Consider the following 7,851-nt stretch of genomic DNA (forward strand, 5'->3'; position numbering starts at 1 on the left):
GGGGGGAGAACTGTAACAGACTGATTTTTCTTTTAGTGTCGGCAATAGTGATTTACCGGTCTGTGAATAGTACCATCGGTCCGGGACTTGGTATTATTTTAGTCCGGAAAAATTACTATGCATAGTTAATATTTTATTTACTATTTTTGGAGCATGTTTGCATGATTTAGGTGGGTAGAAAATATTTAATGAATATTTTTGGAGAGTTTATGTATTACATGCATAATATTTCTAGTGTGGTCTATTAAGAAATAAATGAGGAATTATTTTAGTGGAGTTAATTTAATTAATTGGTGGAGTTAAATAATAAGTAGAAGAGGAGTATTTGAGGAATATTTAGAGCCGTTGGATGAGATTACTTAGGACTTGATCTTAGCCACACAATTGATATGAAATTTGGAAGTCAAATTTGACTTTGGCACTTAAAGTAAACACCACAACACTTATTTCTTTCTTCTCTTCTCCTTATCCACGCCATCTCCATCTTCTTCCTCTTTCTTTCATTTCTTCATTTTCTTACCTCCAAATTTACCACCAAACTACCTAATTAAACCATAGATTAGTACTTTATTCTTAAGAATTAAGAAGTAGAAGTTGAGTTTGGTGATTAAAAGCAAAGAGAAGTGAAGTTACCATTGAAGCAAGTAAGTTGTGGTTTTTGAGTTTTGTGAATTGTTAAGTAGAATTCATGGTTTAGACATGTTATTGATGCATTAAATCATGCTCCAACTATTTCTTTTGTCAAGTTTTGCTTGTAATGTTGATTTTTCATGCTTTGAAGAGGTTGGAGAACCATCCTCAAAGGGTAAAGAGAAAGCCAAGGAGTAAGGCTTTCCAAGCTTATTCAAGCTTGTTAATAAGGTTAGTGCAATCATAATTTCACTTGTTTAAGTTGTTTTTACATGGTTAGAGTTTTGAATATATTTTGGGAACTTTGTATGTTTTGTTGAAATTGCTGATTTTAATGTGAGATGTGTTCTGCCGTGGGATTGGAACTCATTTTTGACCCCTTTACAATTCCCATGTGTTTCTGACTTCTTCATGAACGTTGTAGCTCTATTTCTCAGCTTTCCAGAACATATTCTTATGTCTAATTCCAATACTTGTAGCTCAACTTATGATTGAAATACCAAAACTGGTTCTGTTATGCTGTCTTACCTGTCTATCCGAAATGATTGTCCATTTTGACCACTCAAATGGCCAAATAATGTCTTATGTTCTTCATAAAAGTTATAGCTTTACTTCTTATCTTTCCAACCCATCCTCTTTTGTCCAAATTGGAGATACATAGCTCAACTTATGGCTGAAACACCCAAACTGACTCTGTTGTGTCGGGCCACATGCATTACTAAATTGAGTGCCCATTTTGACCACTATAATGACAAGATTAGGTTCTGAGTTCTTCATAAAAGTTGTTTCCCTGTGTCTTCAGACTTCTCTCGTTCTGGATTGGTTTCATTTGAGTGTTTTGTGAAGTAGGAATTCAAGAAACATTGGACTTGGTTCTGCTGAATCAGGTCTGATCTGTTGGTCTGTGTTCTGAGCTTTTGTTTGCTATCTTACTCTTTGATCTGGGCTGTGGTCCCTTCTGAACATTTGTAGTATTTTGTCTTATCTTTCTAATGAATCTGATTTCATTCAATTTGGAGACCCATAACTCAAATTATGTGTTAAAAACCCAGCAAAGGTCAAGATTATGAAAATGCTGAAAAGTTCTTGATTTATGTACTTTTATACTATCTTAAGTTTATATATATCTATAATGTTTTGAGTAATGAGTATTAAGAAATGAAGAGGTTTTGATTTATAATTATTGCTTTTGTGAAAGAATGATTTTGATTTGGGCTCTACTATGCATGATTGAAACGTGGTATGATGAGATGGATTTTCTTATTGTGAAGCTATGATCATATGCTAGGGTTATCAGCCCTTCTAAATAGGCGGACGCGCTTATTTGTGTGATGGGGTGGTGCTTTCATAGGCCACGGTGGTGCTTTCATAGGCCACGGTGGTGCTTTCATAGGCCCCGATTGTGTGATGGGGGTGGTGCTTTCATAGGCCACGGTGGTGCTTTCATAGGCCACGAGTATGTGATGGGGGTGGCGCTAATATAGGCCACGATCAAATCTGCTTATGTTCATTCTGCATGAGTACGAGCCTTAACGAAAAATAAAATTTTATTGTTGCTATAAAAGAATGAAGACATATTTGTATTTATTTTTGTATTTGAATTAAATGCATGCGATTTCAGTATTTATATAGTTGAGTAATTTAAGTTTTGCCTTGACTATTATTGTTAATTAAATTGTTGGTTATTTAGCACCACTGAGTCTTCCACTCAGCGCGTTGATTTTTATCACGCGCAGGTTAGGAGCGGAGGGTGTTCTTCAAGACCAGAGGACGAGCATCAGAGTAGATATCACATTTTGGGTAGGATATTTTGTAAATGGTGATTTTTGGCATGTATATAAATATTGTGTTGTGAAGGTTGGACATAATAAGTTTATAATGTATTAAGAGTTATGATTATTTAAGGAAATAACATCTTATTATATTTTTGGTGTATGATGATTATAGATTCCTTGAAAAGAATGTGTTTTGAATTTTATGCGTATGTTGATGGATATTTAGAAGTGCTTGTAGTATGTTGTGTTGAATTGGAGTTTTGGGGGTTTGGAGAAAATTGGAAGTGTGTATATTTTCTTTGTGTGGCAAGTTAATTTTTAGGGGAAACTCTTGCGAAATTTTCGTAGGAATTTCCTCAAATATTATTTTTGTAAAAAAAAAAAAAAAAAAAACAAAACAAAATGTTAAGTACTTGCCTCCTTATGAAAATTTAACCACTTCTAATTTGTGATCTAGCTTTAATAAGTGACATAAGACGGTGCTCCGGCACCGATTGTGGCATCCGCCGTCTGGTTCTTCGGGATTGGCCGGTGGGTGTTACAGTGGAGGCTGTCATACCGATTGAAATGGGTTACCAAGTAGGAGGATATAATCTTACAGCAAAGATCAAAACTCAGAATCCCTAAGAATTAACTTAGACCTAGTAGAAGAAAGAAGGTATGAGGAAAATATTAGAACAAAAACCTGATAACATGAAATGGTGAAGTACCACCCTCAAACTAATGGCTTGATAGAAGTCACAAATAGAACTATTTTGCAGGGTATTAAAAAGACATTAAGAGAAATAGGAACTAGTTAGGCTGAAGAGCTGAACAGTGTGTTATGGTCTGACAAGACCACCCCTAGAAATAAGAACTGGCGAGACACCGTTCTCCCTGATGTACAGAATGGAGGTTGTCATAGCGGTCGGAATGGGCTAAGTGGCAGAATACAACCTTACAGTGAAGATCAAAACTCTAAATCCCTAAGAATTAACTTAGACCTAGCAGAATAGAGAAGGTATGAGGCAAATATTGGAACAGTAGCCCGACAACATCAAATGGCGAAGTACTATGACCATAGAGTAGAAAAAAGGACATTTGAAATCGGAGACCAAGTATGGAGGAAAAAAGAGATAAAAATGGGATCAGCAGGCGTTGGCAAGCTAGGTCCAAACTAGGAAGGGCCATTCGATATCACAGAGAAATGGGGGCTGAGCACTTTTAAAATTAAGCTCATAAATGGATCAGAACTCCCTTGAACATAGAATTCAAAAAACTTAAAGCACTATTTCTTGTAAACATATGTCATCTAACTTGTAAACTACTATTAAACCCCAATAGGGCATTTAGATAAAAGCAAGGTTTTTTTTCACTTAGCCTTGTAAAACCTACAGGAATAGGGTGTACATGGGAGACTAGGGAGCTCAAGAATAGTTAAAACAGGTATTGCAAAGTTAAGTTTGTTCTTTGGCTTTTACGAATAAAAATAAGAGAAGGAAATAGTAACTGAAAAATGTTAAAGTCCAAGCACTCCTCATAAAACCCACCACGCTTTATAGGCAATCAACTAAAATCTAAAAAACTACTTGAAAAAAATAAAATCGAATAACACTTATCATCCTCGCCACACGCTTGGTAATAATAAGCTCTATGAAGAGCATATAAAGGCTAAGAAATGCTTAAGTCTACATATAAGCTGAGCGCATGCCACAAACCTAATAAGCTCTATGAAGAGCATATAAAGGCTAAGGAACACCTAAGTCTACACATAGGCCAAGCACCTGCCACAAACATAATAAGATCTATGAAGAACATGTAAAAAGGGAAAGAAATGTCTAAGCCTTCACATAGACGAAGCGCCTGCCACAAACATAATATCTACGAAGAGCGCATAAGAAGGCATGAAAATGGTTAAGTCAATATATGGTCCAAACACTTACCATAAACACAACTATGGAATGTATTAAAAAAAGCAAAGAAATGCCTAAGTCAATGTATAAGCCGAGCACCTACCATAAGTGTAACAACTCTATGGAATGCATAAGGCAAGCTAAAAAGGCATCCCTTGAACATAATAGCTTTTTGAAGATTAAGAAATGAGCAAATTTAATGGGTAATACAAACATACATAAAGAGTAATACTTACTTCAAAAAACCAAGACAAGAAAATAAAGAATACACATATAATTAGGTAAAAAAAAAGAGGAAGAGACACAACTTATATATATATATATATATATATATATATATATATATATATATATATATATATATATATATATATATATATATTGTCACGACCCGTTTCCATGGGCCGGACCGGCACTAGGACCTGGGTGGGCTTAAGGCCCCCGAAGCCCATAGTAAGCCTATATTATACAAATGTCATTTCCTATTCATAACCGTGGATGCAAGCCCAATAATTTATTTCAGTTATGTATCACTAATACAGTTCGTATATTTAATATGGACTTTTATTATTTATTTACAACCCAACTGGAATACAATTGCGGAACTCTACATTTACATTTACATCGTCATTTCTATCATTAACAATCTTCTATAATTATTGTCTCAACTCCATAGGATTTTTCTTTCTTCTATTACCTGGAAAAAAAATAGGTAGGCAGGGATGAACGCCAAACTCAATGAGTAGGGTTAGATGACCCTCTCACCCCACACAATCACACAGATGCGAAAATATTTTTATCTGGTTACCGTTTAATTATATGATCATGCAGTTTGTCACACAAATGGCAATACAACAGCAATCACAAGTATTATCACCTTCATATAATCACATCACGTGGAAATTAGTCAGTGGAGTCACCGAAACCCCCGATGAGCCGTCCTCCCACATGGCCCATCCTCTCACGTGTGCACCAGGGAGCCGATCCCCTATTCTGGCCGACCGGTCTAATCCTCACTTGACCAGCCCTCTCATTGTTTTTCCATTCTCTCTCTCTCTCTCTTTTTTTTTTTTTTTTTTTTTTTTTTTTTTTTATACCAATAGGAGGCAACCCGGTCGTCTCCTTCAAATCTAGATCATCAGGCGCTCACAACAGGAGGCCACCCTGCGGGCTGCGATCAAACCTAGATTATCCGGTGCGCCCAAATAAAGAAGCCAACCTGTGGTTAACAGTAACGGTAACAGTAGGTGCACACGGGGGCGCCGATCTCCCATTTACCCGGCTAACAGTAATCAGTATCAGGATCCATATCACATATACCATTCTCACAAACCCATGGTGACCCACTTCATCCCAATTCCACACAAACAAGGCACAACAATATCACAGCACAAGTAATCAAGCAATATTTAATATCAACAAATAGTGCATCACAATATGGCGATAATGCATGATAACATTTAACCGTGAATGCATGAATGCAGGCGGATGAGGCGAATTATCTAACACTACTCACAAATCTTTATTGTCTTCTAAGGGGACTGCCTTTCTAGCCACGTGCTTCCAGCCTTTGTCCTCGCATTTCAGAATTTTATAAACCTCCAAAATCTTGCTGCCGGAATTGTTCGACTGGAAAAAGGGAGCTACGCGTGCCGGAACTAAGAGCAAGTGAGAGCAATGGCGTTGAGTCGACCAAACTAAGTTGCTGCGCTCACTGGAACTGCGAGCAGGTGGCGCGATGAGCTAGAGGAGGAGCTGGCGCTGCACGATCTGGCCGAGGGTAAGGCGAGACTGCTGGCGGAGCTGCTACGGCGGCCAGTTGCGGCGAGGAGCACCGGTGGCGCACGATGGCGTGGGTGGCGCGGCTCTGTTGCTCTGTCTCACCAGAAATGCAGGCGCAGTGAAGAAAGGAAGAAAGAAAGAAAGAAAATAAAAGAAAGAAAAGAAGAAGAAGAAGAAGAAAGTGGAGGAGAAAGGCTGTGGTGGTGCTGCGTACAGGTGGAGGCACAGAATGGTGTAGGGGAGGGTGAAGTATGCACTGGAAATAGGGGGAGAAGAGGGTTCTAGATGTGATTTGGGTGGGTTTGGGCTAGTTCGGTTCGATTCCGGTTCGATTCAGCCCAAATCTCGATTTTTACTTGATTTTTTTTTTTTACTTTTCAATTGGTTTTCGATTCGGTTTATCACTGTACGAATTATTAATTTGCATTTAAATAATTAGATACATTTTCCACGCTGTCAATTTATTAAATTTAAATGAAAAATCTTTGAAAATAAAAATTCGGGTTATTTCATATATATATAAGATTTTGACTATAAAGAAAGGTAAGAGCCTGGAGTTTAATGTAACTTTACCATCTTCTTTATTAGTCTAGATGCTTAGGAACAACAACTAGTTCTTCAGAAAAATCTATAAATATGCTTACTAAAGATCAAAGTACACTTTTAGAAGTAGTAAACAATATAACTGATAATGAAACTAAAGCTCAACTTCTTAAAAAATTAATAAAAAGTTTTGAAGAAGAAAAAGAAGTAAAAGAGATAACTCCTAAACTCCAGCCTAATACTTATGATTTAACCACCATATTAAATAAAAATAAACATAAAAATATAGAAGTGGAACTCTCCAATAAAGAATTACAAAAGGAAATTAAAACTCTAAAGCATGAAGTAAATGAACTAAAAACACAATCTCAACAACATGCTAAGAAAATAAAATTATTAGAATCTCAGCTTATATCTAGTTCTTCTTCTGAAGAACCAGATGATGACATAAAAGACGAAATAAACCAATTAGAAGAAGATGAAGAAGTAAATAGTAATTTTCTATTTTTATTGCAAGAAATTACTTCACGAAAATATTTAGTAAAAATAAACATTAAAATAGCAAATGATTTTATTATAGATGCAATCGCATTATTTGATACAGGAACAGATTTAAATTGTATAAAATCAGATATAGTACCTCAAAGATATTGGTTAGATACTAAAGAAAAATTGAGTACAGCTAATAAAACTAAATTAGAAATAGTAGGAAAAGTAGAAGCCTTGATTGTAAACCAAGATTTAGAAATAAAAACAGTCTTTCTAATCTCCTCAGATAAATTATATGGTAATTTTAGGAACACCCTTTATAAATTTAATAACACCTTATTCTGTTAAAGAAGATTGTATTAAATTCAAAATAAGAAATAAAAAAGCTAGACTTGAATTTACAGAAAAACCTAAACGAAAAAATTTAAATTTATTAAAAGCTCATTCTATTAGAACCTTAGAAATAAACTCATTAATAAAATCCAAGGAAACAGATTTAAAACATTTAAAAAATAATATGTGTTTAAAAAGAATTAAAGAACAATTAGAAACTGAATTTATACAAAATAAAATTAAAAACCTAAAAGATTATATGGAGAAAAAACTTTGTGCAGATCACCCAAATGTTTTTTGGAATCGTAAACAGCACATAGTTGATTTACCATATGAAAACACTTTTGATGAAAGAACCATTACAACTAAAGCTAGACCAATTCAGATGAATCCTGAATTAATAGAAC

At 35.4% G+C, this 7,851-nt stretch overlaps 1 long non-coding RNA gene across 1 annotated transcript; it reads left to right on the forward strand.

Annotated features, from left to right (window-relative positions):
* Nucleotides 1-423: 423 nt before the first annotated feature.
* Nucleotides 424-2,516, forward strand: LOC149498951 (uncharacterized). The gene is made up of 3 exons (XR_016322587.1): nt 424-644; nt 782-861; nt 2,367-2,516. It is a non-coding gene; the product is annotated as an uncharacterized LOC149498951 (long non-coding RNA).
* The last annotated feature ends 5,335 nt before the right edge of the window (nt 2,517-7,851 follow it).

The sequence above is a fragment of the Jatropha curcas genome, chromosome 1 (assembly GCF_041381405.1).
Source record: "Jatropha curcas cultivar XTBG-Jc1 chromosome 1, XTBG_Jcur_1.0, whole genome shotgun sequence".
Classification (NCBI taxonomy): Eukaryota; Viridiplantae; Streptophyta; class Magnoliopsida; order Malpighiales; family Euphorbiaceae; genus Jatropha; species Jatropha curcas.